Source organism: Rattus norvegicus, chromosome 4, assembly GCF_021556685.1.
Source record: "Rattus norvegicus strain SHRSP/BbbUtx chromosome 4, alternate assembly SHRSP_T2T, whole genome shotgun sequence".
Classification (NCBI taxonomy): domain Eukaryota; kingdom Metazoa; phylum Chordata; class Mammalia; order Rodentia; family Muridae; genus Rattus; species Rattus norvegicus.
The window spans coordinates 76,018,747-76,034,547 of record NC_141537.1 but is presented as its reverse complement, the minus strand read 5'-3'; the positions used below and the strand labels follow the sequence as shown (position 1 = coordinate 76,034,547).

The 15,801-nt window shown below is 36.3% G+C and overlaps 1 protein-coding gene across 2 annotated transcripts in view; it reads right to left on the bottom strand.

The window, feature by feature from the left end:
- Window positions 1-15,801, bottom strand: part of Cntnap2 (contactin associated protein 2) — a 2,247,664-nt gene that overhangs the window by 1,120,686 nt on the left and 1,111,177 nt on the right.

The window sequence follows — 15,801 nt, the reverse complement described above, 5'->3', positions numbered from 1 at the left end:
CCTCAGTGCTGCAAAATTACCATACAGATGTGGACTTATTCTTAAATTAAAATCAGTTAGCTGTCAGGTACCAGTAGTGCAACCGAAACACTTCCTCCTACACTAGGTCCCTTTGGGTCTTCCTGCAGGATGAATGCCACAAAGAATGTATTTTCACATTAAGAATTTCCTTCCAGCAACAAATGGCATGGGATGTGAGTTAACTATAAGATTGTATGGTTTTGTTTTTGGTTTGGGTTTTGTCTTTAAAGTTTGCTGAATCCTTTCCTGAAATATAGATTGGGGATACAGGTCTCAAGGACACGATTATTACAAATATACAATCACCAATTCAAACACAATCCTACAAATTCACTCAAGCAGAGAAGTCACATATTTTTAACTGTTCTACATGGACGATCAAAGGCTTTTCAGAAAAATTCCTGTGAAAACTGCACCGCAGAACTGAAGTATAACGTGCGACATCACCACCTGCATTGTTCACAACAAAAAGCCTATTATTCTAATCAGATTAAAAATAAAAGGCTATTTTATTTTTTTCCAGAAACATAATGAGTAGAAGAATTGGACCTCAGACTTCAGGAGCTTTGTTGACTGTGAACGCCTCCATGTCTAAGTTTAAACTATGGTTTCAATTTATTGTAATTCCAATTATTATTTGGAACATTTACTGGTAATCACCAAAAGCTATGCCTCAGTGATCTTGGAGAGGAAGGGGTTTCTGAATATAAAGAAATTCATTCACAGTGCAGCCAGGATGACCAAATTGCTCAAAATAAAATATACTGTTTCTTTTCTATTTTCTTTGTCCAAATGTTATAAAAAGTAATAGCCTGAGGGTTTTCTCCAGAGAGAAATCCAATTTATGATCTCTGCATATGTGAGTATTTATAGATATACTATTCTGAGTTCTATGAGCTAACCATGCTGATGAGTACTTTACTTTCATTCGACTCATTTATACTTCATAAAATCTTTAAATATTATTATCTACAGTACATACCAGAGAGACAGAGTTTAATAAAATGTAAGTTTCCAGTAGTTGGTAAGTGTAGAGCTTGAAATGGGACCTTAGTTATGTTGCTCAAGAATTTGTAATTATTTTGCGATTGTCCTGGATGGTATTTTTTTTTTTTTTTGTCAACTTGATATTAGCTAGGGTCATCTAAGAAAAGCGAGTCACAATTGAGAAAATGTTTTCTTACAATCACCCTATAGGCAATTTTCTTGTGAAACATTTTCTTGATAATAATTGTGTGTGAGGGTCCAGCTCATTGTGGTTATTATCACTAGTATGGGATATATATCCTACTGGACGAGCCAAAAGGAAGGCGCTGTTAAACAGCATTCTTCCATGGCTTCTGTTTCAGTTCCTGTCTCTAGGTTCTTATTTTTTTCCATCTTTATTAAATTGGGTATTTCTTATTTACATTTCAAATGTTATCCCTTTCCCGGTTTCCATGCCAACATCCCCCTAACCCCTCTCCCTCCCCTGTCTCTAGGTTCTAATCTTGAGTTCCTGCCCTTACTTTCTATGATGGTAGACTATAATGTGCAAGTATAGGCCAGATATAACCACTTCCTCCCAAATTGCTTTTAATTGTACTATTTTATCACAGTACTATAAACCCTAAGGCAGAGGTTAAATAAAAATTAAAAGAAGACCCATAACAAACTCTTTATAAAGTTCCTGACCTTTGGTAATTTGAGCTTTTGGGCTAATATCCACTTATCAATGAGTGCATGCCAAGTATGTTTTTCTGTTATTCGGTTACCTCACTCAGGATGATATCCACCGACCACAGGAAGCTCAAGAAGAAGGGTGACCAAAATGCAGATGCTCCCACTTCTTCTTAAAAGGGGGAACAAAATATATATATATATATATATATATATATATGTATATATATATATATATATATATATATATCCACCAAACTAGATAATATTGATGAAGCTAAAAAATCCATGCTGAAAGGAATCAGATATAGATCTCTCCTGAGAGACACATCCAGAGCATGTCCAATCAGAGGTCAATGCTAGCAGCAAACCACTGAACTGAGAACAGGACCGGGTTGGGGAGAATTAGAGGAACAATTGGAAGAGCTAAAGGAATTTGCAAACCCATAAGAACAACAATGCCAACCAACCAGAGCTTCCGGGGACTAAACCACTACTGAAAGACTGTACATGGACTGACTCAGGGCTCCAATTGTATATGTAGCAGAGAATAGCCTTTTGGGGGAACCAGTAGAAGGGGAAACCCTTGATCCTGCCAAGGTTGGACCCCCAGTGCAGGAGAATGGTGGCGGGGGTGGAGGACAGTGGTAAGGGGGTGGATGGGGAGTGAACACTGTATGGGGGAGGGGGAGGAGATGGGGGGGCTTATGGACAGGAAACCAGGAAAGGGAATAACATTTGAAATGAAAATAAAGAAATATATCTAATAAAAAAATAAAATTAAAAAAAATTCCTGACCATCTGAAATCCGAATGGCCACACATATGCCCTTCTATCTCCATCACATCTACAGAGGAAATCTTTCTCAGAGATAGCCTTCTAAATCATTCAGGTGGGGAATAAACCAAGCTACCATCCATGTCACCTGCCAATCATTTGTGCCCATGTGTTTCTGTGGTGTTGGAATAGAGTGTGTCTTTCAATATAACTTATATTGATGTTTTCACTTTTTAAAAAGGCATTTTGAATGAAACTTTTGTAGCTCAGGTTGGATGGAGAAATTTTTGGAATTTTTTTTCATTGGGCATGTTTTAAATTGTTCACAATTATTTGTTTAAATCAGCTTTATACTGCGTGACACTGAAATAAATAAAGGGACCTCTGTATTCACTTTGCCATTTTATAATGAGAAGACCCATGACCTTGATTCTGCTGTGTTAGTTTACAAAACAGCTGAAAAAACAGACCTGGATCCTCCAAATCATAGCATTTCTAGATTTTAGATTTTGGTTTTCCACAACCTAGTAAGAGTGGAAAGGATGCTATGGACTTCACTCGTGCCCTTCTATCTATAGCCTTTCTTTCTGCTACAAGTGAGCATAAATAAGTTTATATAAAACAGGGATTAATAAAATTACAGGATTTCTACAAACTTTCTTTAGGATAGTTCTAGCCTTTCTCTTTTCCTGAGCCATCTGTCATTTAGAAAACAGGAATGTAAGTTTGTTTATGATTAAAAGAAGGGTAGTCTTTTCATCTATTTATTATTAAAGATATACGTGTGTGTGTGTGTGTGTGTGTGTGTGTGTGTGTGTGTGTGTGTGTGTGTGTGTGAATGTGTGTCTGTGTATCCAAGGTGCATACAGGAGTCTCTGGGATTAGTTAGAAAAGAGTTCCCTGAGCCTGGAGTTGTCAGGTAGTTGTAGGCAACCAGATAGGGGCTAAGAACTGAATCTGGGTCCTTTACAAGAGTAAACACTGTCAACCCCAGAGACATTTCCTCAGCCCTATGACAGAGAGTCTTTTAAAAGCATCTACAGAATTAACAGTATTTCTTGGCAATTTTTATTCAAATGAAATAGAGTATTAGTGACTTTTAAGAGTACTTAGAAATATATTTATCTCAGAACATAACAGTTTACTAAACTAATGTATAAGACTCATACTTCAGAATAAAGACAGAACACTTATTTAGTGACAAAATAATTTTCCTTCAAGTTATTATAACTGAACACATGTCTTCGACTTGCATAGCTAGTGTTTTCCAGGCTGAGCCATCTCACTGGCCCAGAAAAATACTTCCTAAATTATTTATATATTACTATAAACACAGTAAATATTAGAGGCATTTCATATAGAACATTAAAAGTTTAAATAGGCATGCTAGTAATACGTGCTTATTTATCTTAGGACTGCCTTAAGTTTGTGTTGTATTTATTATAGTTACGACACATATAAAAAGACTGAGATGGAAATGAACCCAGGGGTGTTTGATTCTCAGTTTCATTATCAAAAGACTCAGCATAATAGGTAATAATGTGAACTCTTAAGTCAGATGTCTGGATTCAAGCCTCATTTCTGTTCATATGATCACTGTGCTTATTGTCAGTTAATCTCTTCATAGGGCTGCTGGGAGGAATAAATGCACAGATGCCCCTTGCCTTATGGTGGTCCAACTTATGAGTTTTTTGTTTTATATAATGGAACAAAAGCAATAGCACTGAAATCTGAACTACTCTTGGCTTTACAATATGTGATACCTCCTTATCTTCTGATGTTTGGCAAAGGTTGGTCTGTATCAAGTTTATCAAAGGGAGTACCTATAACTCCCAGATATTCGTATTCCCATGAGATAGATGACAGACATCTTACTGTGCTGGGCTGCTAAACTCTGATGTGCAGTATTTAATGCACAATGGACTTATATTTTCAAATTGCAGTAAACTTCTAAGAATATGGCTCTATCATACATTTTGAAATGTCTACATAATTACCATTTGGAATAGAACCTGACACAAAATTAGCTCTTAATACATTTCAGCTTTGTCTTTTTATCTCTAAATCTCAAACTTGGTTGTTATACATTTTTTTCAGGAGATATCATTCATTATGAAATAAGGAAATGTGTTTGTTTTTATGAACAAATGCCTTCCTATCACATAAATTAAAAGTGCAAGGTTAAGAAGCGAGCTGACTTGAGAGAGTATCTGGATATAACTTGGCTAGTGTACTGGTGAAGAGCTGTCAAGGCAAATTCTGAACTATACACCAAAAGTCAGTATCTCTCCTTCATAACTATCAACCTTCTTTCTCCTCCCCAAAATGTGCTTTTTTAAAGCTAGATTATTCAGTGTTAAGTAGTTCTGCAGACAGTGAAATAGTTCTGAAAGTGAATCAAGTTCCACACAACTTCTCATTGGGATTGACTTGGAAAAGTCTGAAGGAAAATAGAGCTCACATTTTCCAAAATAATTTTTCTCTTAAAAATATATATTATTGGGCTGGGGATTTAGCTCAGTGGTAGAGCGCTTACCTAGGAAGCGCAAGGCCCTGGGTTCGGTCCCCAGCTCCGAAAAAAAAGAACAAAAAAATATATATATATATTATTGCCATTGAAATCACCAACTCACAGCCACTATAGAAACACAAAACAATGTCTCTATCAGCAGTTAGGCATAGTTGGAGGAGAATCATCGATCCCTCTTCTCATTGATGAATGTTTTGCTATTGGTTAATTCAGGAAACAGATATTGATCCCACCAGATTCTAATAGTCATTTTCAGCAATGATTGCCTTAGTTGATTAGATGGGACACACACATATGCACACACACACACACACACACACACACACACACACACACACACGCACACACACGCACACACGCGCGCGCGCACAAAATCCAAATTAAAAAACAACAAAATAAAATAAAACAGAACAAACAAAAAACAAAATTAAAATAAATATCCCAATCCTAGGAGGAGATGGGAAGTTATTGATAGGTATGTGGAGAAGATAGGAGAAGTTGCAGAGAAAGCATAATCAGAAGATAATACATAAATTCATGAGACTGTCAAGCAGCAAGATTGATTAATAAACACACATATCTACTATCTTAGGGATTTTGTTACTGTCATAAAATACTATGCTCATAAGCACTTGGGGATGAAAGGACTCATTTCAGTTTATAACTGTCATATTACACTCCACTGCTGAGAGAAGTCAGGTCAGAAACTCAAACAGGGTAGAAACCTTTAGGCAGGAGCTGATCCACCGTCATGGGGGACTGCTACTTACTGCCTTGCTCTTCACTGTTTATTCAGTCTACTTTCCTATGTACCCTAGGATCATCTACCTATGGATGACACTGCCCACAGTGATCTGCGCACATACCCACTCACGTACCTACCTACACACACATAGACACACACACACACACACACACACACACACACACACACACACACACCCATGAATCATCAATATGGTAAGTCAATTTTCTCAACTGAGGATCTGTCTTCCAAAATGACTTTAACTTGTCTTAAGCCTACATAAATCTAAATAGATACCTGCCTGCCTGTCTGCCTACCTATTTGTCTATCTGTCTGTCTGTCTGTCTATCTATCTATCTATCTATCTATCTATCTATCTATCTATCTATCTATCCATCCATCTATCTATCTAGTGTTGTATGTGTTTTTACTTAATTCTTGAATCATTTTATTTGATGCTCCTTTATAATATATGTCTCCAGTCACTTAGTGATTAACAAAGCAAATTCAACTGCATATTAAAATATGAATATTTTTACCAAGTGAGGCTTAACTTTTAAGTTTTAACCAGTGTTTGTCAAGTCATATTCCAGCTTCTGTTTTTATATTTTTCTATATAATAACTAAATTGTTTTGTATTTTTTTCTAAAATTTCCCCGAGTTATAATTGTTAGAAAACTTGTCTCAGATGCAAATACAAAATGTTAATGAAATGCATTCTATCTGCAATGTTGTTGAAATGGTATTATTTTTAAAGTAGGACTCTTGAGGTGGTTGGTTAGATTGAACAAGAAGAAACAGATGTTGCTCTTATTAGAGACAAGAAGAAAATACTGGTTTAATGAATATTGAAAAAATAAAGTATTTAAAATACAGTCACAAAGTAAGATGTAACATCTGTTGGAAAATGACTCAAATAAAATTGCAGTGATGAGAGTTTTCAGGTTTTGGTTTAATGTTCAGTCTTGAGAGGAACATTCCCAAGGCCTTGAATTTATCGTTGGGCCGCTACAGAGATCTATGAGGTAATAATGACGTATCTCATAATTTATTGATGCTATGGTGTGCTCACAGACAGGAGCCTAGCATGGCTGCCCTTTCAGAGAGGCTCAACAAGCAGCAGAACAAGACAGACACAGATACTTACACCCTATCTATCTATGGTGGTAGACCCAATAGTATGGGTCAGTCAGTTGGCTCTCTAGGTCAAAGAACTTGTCACCAAGGCAGGAAACCTGAATTTGATTCCTGGAACTCACATGAAGTTAGAATCAATTTTCAGAGCTGTTCTTTGACCTCTACCCATATGTCATACCGTGCTTGAGCCTTCGTCCACAGAAATATATCATGCACAAAATACTAATGTATAAACATGTAAAGAAATTATCAAAGTAGTGGCTACCAAGGGGAATTTAGATGCAAGTATGAATGTATAAGAAACTTCATGATGTAACCAAAGTATTCTGTGGGTTGCCTGTGGGTGATTTTGTTACATATGTATACTTAATCAGAACTAAGTAAATGAGACTAAGGAAATGGCTTAGTTCAGTAGAGTGCTTACTATGCAAACAAACCCGTGTTCAATCTCCAGCAGGGAGAAAAAGGCTGGACCTTGGGGTATGCACTTGTAATCTCTGTGTTGAGGAAGAAGAGATGGGCAGATCCCTGGAGCTTACTGGCTAGCCAGCCTAGACTAATCTATAAGGTACCAATGAGAGACTTTGTCTCAGAAATAAGGTGGATGGCTCCAAAGGAACCATACAACACTCAAAGGTGACCTGTGACCTTCACATCTACAGAAGCATATATGCACATGCAGCCTCCCTGTACATGAACACATGGGCATGAACATACATCAATAAGAAGTTCTTTTAAGATCTGTTAATTTCATGTAGAATTGATACTGATTTGTGAGTGAGTCTACTTTTTTATATTTATTGGTAATTTCTCCTGTCCATACTCAGGATGGTTTCATGGTCATTTACAGACGTACAGATGTACAGAGTGGTGAGAAACTTGAGGAACCTAATGTGTTATATTCCAAACTAATATAGACCAAGAGAGCACTCTACTGTCATTTCATTTCTCAGCCTATGAAAAAATCTTTTCATTCCATTGTGCACTTGGTGGGGTGCTTTGTGCACCAGTGCTCACAGAGCCAGTGTTGATGTCTAAGGTGTCTAAGCTTAGGTATCTAAGGATGAGAGGGCTGTAGTGTGCCTTATATGGGAACATGTGCTGGATAGATACCCAATGGTTACACAGTACTGACTGCTGGAAATATGAAATCCACTTTTGTTTTGTTTTGTTTTTACCAAGTTTGAGGGTAAAGACCATGGGCCATGTTGGAGATGAAATGAAGAAAGAAAGAGATGGGGTATTTTAGCATTAATATTCTGTCATATTTTCCTAAAAACAAATAGGAGTGTATAAGGTAGAGATACTCTAGAAGTGTTATGAAAGAAATTTTGCTTGTATTTAGTGTGGTCATAAGACAAATAACAATTTGTCACAAAATTAACATTTAAGAGGAAATACTGGCTATGTTTTTTTTTAATTAGGAATAATACTTTTTTTAATCCATATATTATTCACGGTAAAAACTAGAAATGCTCAAATATATATATAAAAATATTAACATCACAGGGATTCTTCACACTTAGTATCTAGCATGTGTTATCCTAATTTTGCAATGGATAACAGGAAGCCATTCAGAGTATTCTGATAACGGAAGGAAGATTTTTCAAAGGCATGAAAGGACAACGCTAATAGGAAGGACTCTAATTTCCTCCCTAGAGGTGAGTCAAGTTTTGAGTTTTCAGACTCTAAAGAAAATCACATGGGCTTTATTTCCACAGGTCTTGTTGCCCGTCACTCATTTGGTGATCTCTCAGTGTATGCCTGGCAAAATTTCTGGTACCAGGAGTATTGGAGTATTAGAACACAGGCATATAGACCACTTTTAGACATGGATAATTGTTTTAAAGTAGAGCATGATGGGATGGAAAATTGATTAATCTACATGAGACTGATTGACAAATTATGTCCTGGGCATTAACAATGAATCAGGGAGCTAAAGGGCAGGAAAAGGGATAGCCATTACACCATTTTGAGAGGAGGTCTTAAAGGGTCAGAATGTAAAGTCTAAAGGCAATAAAGTAAGAAGACAACTAGAAGACTTTGATGTAAAAGAGTAGACTGGTTCTAGAAGAGATTAGGAAACTCTTTGGTGCATATGATTTGCCAAGTTAAGAAGAATAAGAAGCTGACTCGGGCTGTGGGGATGAATGGCAGGTGAAATAGAGTGAAGAGAAAATAGTAGGGAAGAAATGTAAAGAAAAGTATGATCCCAAGATGACTCCTCTGAGGGGAGAAAAAGAATCTGTGCAGTGATATACTTTAGTGAAACTATGAATGTTGCCTTCGTAAGGAATTGTCTTCATATAATGGCATTGACTTTTTTCTTTTGAGACAATGTCTCATTGTGAAGCTCTGACTGGATTGAAACTCACCATGTAGACCTAGTTGGCCTTGAACTCAGAAAGATCCTTCTGCCTCTGCTTCCTGAGTACTTGCATTACAGATGTGTGTCACCACATAGAAGTGTGTGTTTCCATATCCAGCTACATTTTAAAATATTGTCTGTAGCCTTGCGTTCTCTCTGATTATAACTATTATATATATATAATACATATATGTATATGTGTGTGTGTATTCTTTAATTGTATCATCTGATTTTATAGTAAGAAAGAATACCGTCATTTTGTTTATGAGTTATTGGTTACTTTCTCCATTCCCAGTTTCTATTTAAAAGTTTAAAAATTACATTTTATTTGCTTTGACTTTAAACTTTATTATTATTGTTCATATTCAATCTGTTTCTATTTTCAGACAAATTCATTGTTCTAAATGTATTCTATTTTGGAAAAAGAAGTTGCGATTATTCTCAGTAACAAAACTGGACTGACATTCACATCTTATCTTTTATCTTTGTTCCACTTATGTTTCAGGTAATTTAATATTGTACAATTTCCTCCAAGGTCACGAAATTGCCTCTAAATATAAGAAACAAGCTCTCTCCAAATACCAAGGGCACTTAAATCGATTCCCCCAAGTCTTTCTGAGGGCATTCTTGTAAATAATATAAAAATTAAAAATGTGTATGATGATTCCTGGAATCAAGAAGTTTCTCTTATTATATATTATTATATGTCCTAATGATATACAGACTGTTCATTTTTGTAATTTCTATAAAATACTTATCTAACTTCTGTAAGCTAAACTTGTGCGGATCAAAAAGAGAGGTGAAAAGTAAATGGGAAAGCAGAGTATAACTTAGATGGCATCTAAGTTATAGATCATGGTATTCAACTGGCATCTCTAATGGGAAGTCCCTGATCCCCTTTCTTTACCCAAATGAAGGAATCCTCTTGCTTCCTATGCCCTCAGGGAAACATGCTATTGAATATCTATAAGTTCCTATCTTCAAGATGCTACCTGCTAAAGAAATGAAAAATTAGGATGATTACAGGTTATATTAATGTTTTTTTCATGACCCAAAGGTACACATTTTTTAACTCTCCTCTCTCTTAAAGAGAAATTGGTGACTACCTGATAGTCAGTGACTGTTAGATCAGTCACAGTAGAGTTGCAGAAGCAGAGCAAAAGAGATGTAGAAGACTAGAAACACAAGCATGAGGACAACACACATCACTCAACAGATTAATTTCTCAAATCCATCTTTTCAGTTCTTTTCCTAAATAATACAATAAAAGAAAGCTTAAAATGAGATCTCTTGCTTGTATTTTCTTTTTGGGTGGTGACTGTGTGTGCCCTATGTGGGCAGACCTGGTCCTGAGGTCAGGCTTTTCTTCCACTACCCTCCCTATTAGTTTCTGAGATAAGGTCTCTCCCTAAAATGGCAGCTCCTCAGTCTGGTCATGCTGGCTGGCCAGCAACGCTCGGGATTCTCCCATCTCCACTCTTAGAAGGCAGAGGTCACTGGCACTTACTGACATATCTGGCTTTTTGAGTTCTGAGGAATTCAACCACAAGTCCCGATGCTTGATCAGCAGACACATTACTACCCCAGCATCCTGACAGAGATTTAAAATGTCCTTTTTTAAAGCAGCATGCTTCAGAAATTTCATCTTTTATTTTAAATGTTTGTCAAAGTTTTGCTTTTATCATAAACACAAAGCACTGTAAGTGTACGTGGCTTTCATTAAATGAAAGGCCATTTTTCATTTTTATTTATACCTTTTTGGACCAGATAATTCCAGTGACGGCCTGTTCTTAATTTACATAGGTTATCTGCCTACTCAGTGCTCAGAAATATTCAACTTTTGAAAGTCACTATGATCAGAGTCCTAAACTGCAAAAGACATCTTCAAATCTTATGTGTATATGCAATCCTTTATATTTGAATGGAAATCATTATTTTTGAATTACATCATAAAACGCCTAATAAAACCACAGCTCTGAGGTTCAGATAATTCTATATTGCTCTCCTTTAATAGAACTCTCTTTTTTTTAATGCTTGGTACTGAGTGAATTTCATCCTTTAGTCAAAGGCACTGCCTGAATGGTGCCAACATAGGCAAACATTTACTCTTTATCCTTTGCAAACCAATTGCCTGCCTGCCTGTCTGTCTGTCTGTCTGTCTGTCGGTCTGTCTGTCTGTCTCTATTACCTGTTCTTCTAGTGACCCTTGGCATCAGGGACATCTTCCATGAATTTCTGCTCAGTAGCATTTCTGTCAACTGGGCTATTAATGAGAAGTGAACCATGAAGGGCACATCTGCAGATATTTATGAACCACCTCTTCTCCGCAGCCTCCATTCAACCATGATCATTTTTTGAATGTGAACTGCTTTCTGATAGTTTTTCTTCCAAGTGGTTAAAATACAAGTGGGAAAAATATCCTAACCATGAGCACATTAAATAATATTTATAGGCATGGCATTCCATATATATTTTGGTTATATATTTATACTTTAAACCGGACCACAATAGTTGTAAAAAATGAAGGCTACTTTTTTAAATTAATATTTTCTTACATTATTTTAAATACTGATTATTGGTTCATGACTTATTATGTGCCTGCATCCTGTTTGTTTGTGTATCCCCAGAGATGTATTAGTTACTGTTGGATACAAAACAGTAGGAAAGCAGTGTCACAAGCTACAACAGAGCAGGTAGAAGGGGGTGTGTGGCCAAGAATGAAGTAGCACATCATTTTACTTCTTTGTCCAAGAAATTTTTATTAACATAGTGATGAATGCTTCATGCAGGCCAAATTAGGAGACTCATTTTAGTGCTAAGCACTTAACATAAGAACAAGAATCCTCACACTTTGCACAGGTCAATAGACCAATTTTGAAAGAAAGACAAAGCTAAAATATGCAGAATACATCTAAATTAAAGTTATTTATTGGGGTGTAGATCTGTATTTGGCTTTCTTGGAATCTCTAAATATTAAACCCAACAGTCATAGAATACTTATACAGATAAAAAAAGTGTTCACTACAGATAGAGAGGAGAAGCTCATGTCCTAAAAACAGCAAAATTCATTTTAATGATCTCTTAGTTGAGAAGAAATAGCAACTGCTGGTCATTCTATGGAGTTGTGAGAACATTAAAATGACAGAGCAACTTTGGAGACTGAACATGTACCATTAAGTAAAATGTGTTATTTTACTGGGTCAAATCTGTCAAGGAATCCTCAGTAATTTCTGGGTTTTAACTTATACAACAGAGTTGAAAATTTAATATATAAATAAAGTTTTTTTTTAGTAAATCACTTTCTCATAATTATATCACACAGCAATGGTTTGCAGAGGTGAACAGCTGAGGAAATATGGAGTAAACTAAATTTTTTACAGTGATACATTTCTCTGATACAAATAAACCACATTCATTTTTCATTCCTAGGGATCATCATTACTAACAAAAGACTATATATCCACAAGAGAATTTTTCTTATTACATAACACAATGACATTTTGGGGATTATTTATTTATTATTCCCGCCTATTGGGCCACCTAATGGGCCACTGTTTACTGGAAACTCAATGATTGAATTTAAAGCCACTCTGGTCTTTTAGTAATATGATCCAGTGTTATATAGGTCTGTGGCATTTTAATTCATTGAGTGACATAATCATGTTATCCACATATATAAGCAGTTTTTCAAGACAAGAGTGTATTTAATGTTAACCTTAACAAATACATTGAAAATGTTGAATAGCTGAGCCATTGTTATTGCTAAAGAGTAACGGGGTAGGCTTTTAACAGAAGTCATCAAGAAATTATAAAGTACTGTCCTGGTTAGGTCTTTGTCAATATGATACAAGCTAGACTTACTTGGGAAGAGGAACCTCAGTTGAGAAAATGCCTTCATTAGATTACTTTAGGAAAGACTGTAAGACATTTTCTTGATTCGTGATTGATGCCTGGGGTCCCAGCTCACTGTCGTTGGTGACATGCCTTTGCAGGTATTCTTGGGTTCTGTGAGAAAGAAAACTGAGCAAGCCAGGGAGAACCACCAGCAGTATTCCTCCATGGCCTCTGCTTCAGTTTCTGCCTCTAGGGTCCTCCCTTGACTCTCTGCTCTGAATTCCATCAGTGATGTACCGTGACAGTTGAGTGGCAAGCTAACTTACCTTCCCTCAGTTGTTTATGATCTTAGTTTTTAATCCCAATAATAGAAACCTAAACTAGGTAAGAATGTGGCACATTGAAAGACTAGGATTTTTTAAGGTTTATTTACTTATTTTAGGTATAGGAGTGCTCTATCTACATATACACCTGCATGTCAGATGAAGGCATCAAATCACATTGCAGATGGTTGTGAGCCACCATGCAAGTGCTGGAAAGTGAACTCAGGACCTCTTAACCACTGAGCCATATCTCCAGCTGAACATTATGACTTTTAAAAAGATGAATTAGGATAGTAAATGACGGAAAAGGATGATACTGTTAGTAGAGGGCCAGCTAGATAATGGATGTTTACTATACAAACTTAGTGACCACTGGCCAACGCATCGACTCTTTATTGGAAGGAGAGAACTGACTCCCAAAAGTTGTCCTTCCATCTCCACATACATGCCACCATAAAAATAATAGATAAAATTAAAACAAAAAGAAATAGAAAAGGCTTCATCAAACTTCTGAAGGGAATTTCAACACAATTCCATAGGCTTTAAAAAGTTATGATTCAGCTGGGTGTGGTGGCACACGTCTTTAATCCTGGCATTCAGGAGGCAGAGGCAGGTGGATCTCTGAGTTTGAGGCCAGGACAGCTAGAGCTGCATAGTGAGACCCTGTCTCTTGTAACTGACCAGTTGACCAACCAACCAACCAACCAACCAACCAACCAACCAACCGACTAACCAAAAACAAACAACATCTCCCCCCACCACCACTACAAAGGGGTTCTTTTTCTTCCACATTAAGACTAAGTTCATTCTTAAACATAAATTTAAACTCAATAGCTTTCCTCTGACTAACTTATCAACCACGCTTAGGGATTCTTTATGCCTCATAGACACTTGCTTGCAAAGTGTTTTAAATCAGAAGGATCACAACACTCCACTTTAGAATTCCACAGATTTCGTTTTTCCTGCTTTAAACAATAATCCTACCTTCATTGACACTTTCTCTCTGAAGCAATTTCAGATGTATTTATTATCCCTTCGCTTTTGATTTCCCTCTCCCTCTCTCCTCCTGGAGATTCAATTCAGAATTATGTGCCTTCTAAGCAAGTCCTCCAACACTGAACTCTACAGCAGCCTTGCTCTTTGGCATAAGGCTCACCATCTCTAGACCTTTCAGAACTCCTTTTTCCTCAGGTTTAGCCTCTGTTATCCTGAGACTATGATAGCTGAATTATTTTGAATATTAATAATCAATTTTCTGCTTTCAAATGTTTTAATGTTAATGCTTTCTTTAGAAACTGTGTCTCACATTGACCCCTTGACTCCTTGTGTGGCAGTGACTATGTTTGGAAAAGCACAGGAAGCTTGAGAATGGACGGTCCCATGAGGAACACATGAGAATGGACGGTCCCATGAGGAACACATGAGAATGGATGCTCCTGTGGGGAACACAGGTTCTTAAACTTCTTTCACACTTGCGACTACAGGTGAAGAGGTATATATAATGTACATATTAATCAAACAAAAATAACAAATCCCAGATATATTTATGTTAAAAATTTGTTTTGTTTACATATACTTTTATCACTTAGTAAAGGTTGAAGAAAATTTCCATACTAATAATGTGGACTTTCCTGCTTATTTTCATATAAAGAGTTAAACCTTAGGTGAATATTTTATACCTCAGGTATAGAATATTTTGAATAATTTTCAGAGTTTTGTCAGAGTTAATGTGATTTTTCTAATCATTTTTGCTGAGAATAGCAATTCATATAAATATAAAATGCCAGATAATTAATGGTCACTTGTGCAATTGTTAGAAATTCTGTCCTAATCTCAAGCCCAAAATAATTTAATGAAGTTTTAGGAAACTCAGTCAATAACTAAAGTATCAGATGTGAAAAAAATCCAATATTCTAATACAATACAACCCAAAGACATACTAATTTGGATACTTACAAGCTGAGGGAGGCAGGTAGAAAAACACTAAGTCTTTGTTTTCTGTAACTAGGCCACTATATTTCTGTTGGAGCAGAAAACTTAGAATGTGCATCACTGCAATTCACCATCTACAATGAGTTCAAGTTGGAGCCGAATGTTTTCAGGCAGCACTTGCTGACACCGCATGATGTAGCTACACTCACGTTATCTACAGTATTGTTAAGGAGTCGAGGCTACAGTGAGGTCATGCAATGTAGTATGGGAGCAAATAACTCAGGTTTGTGACATGTTTTATTTTGAATTAATTTTGATTTTGCATGTTCAGAGACTTTTACAAGAGAAAACTTTTCATGACCTTTAAGTTTAGTTCTACAATTTCTTTTTAGGTCAAGACCACAGTTGAAGAAGCTAGGACAAAGCATGGTCTCAAGGGCTATGGTCAGAACCAGATCACAGTTTTGTTTAGTTC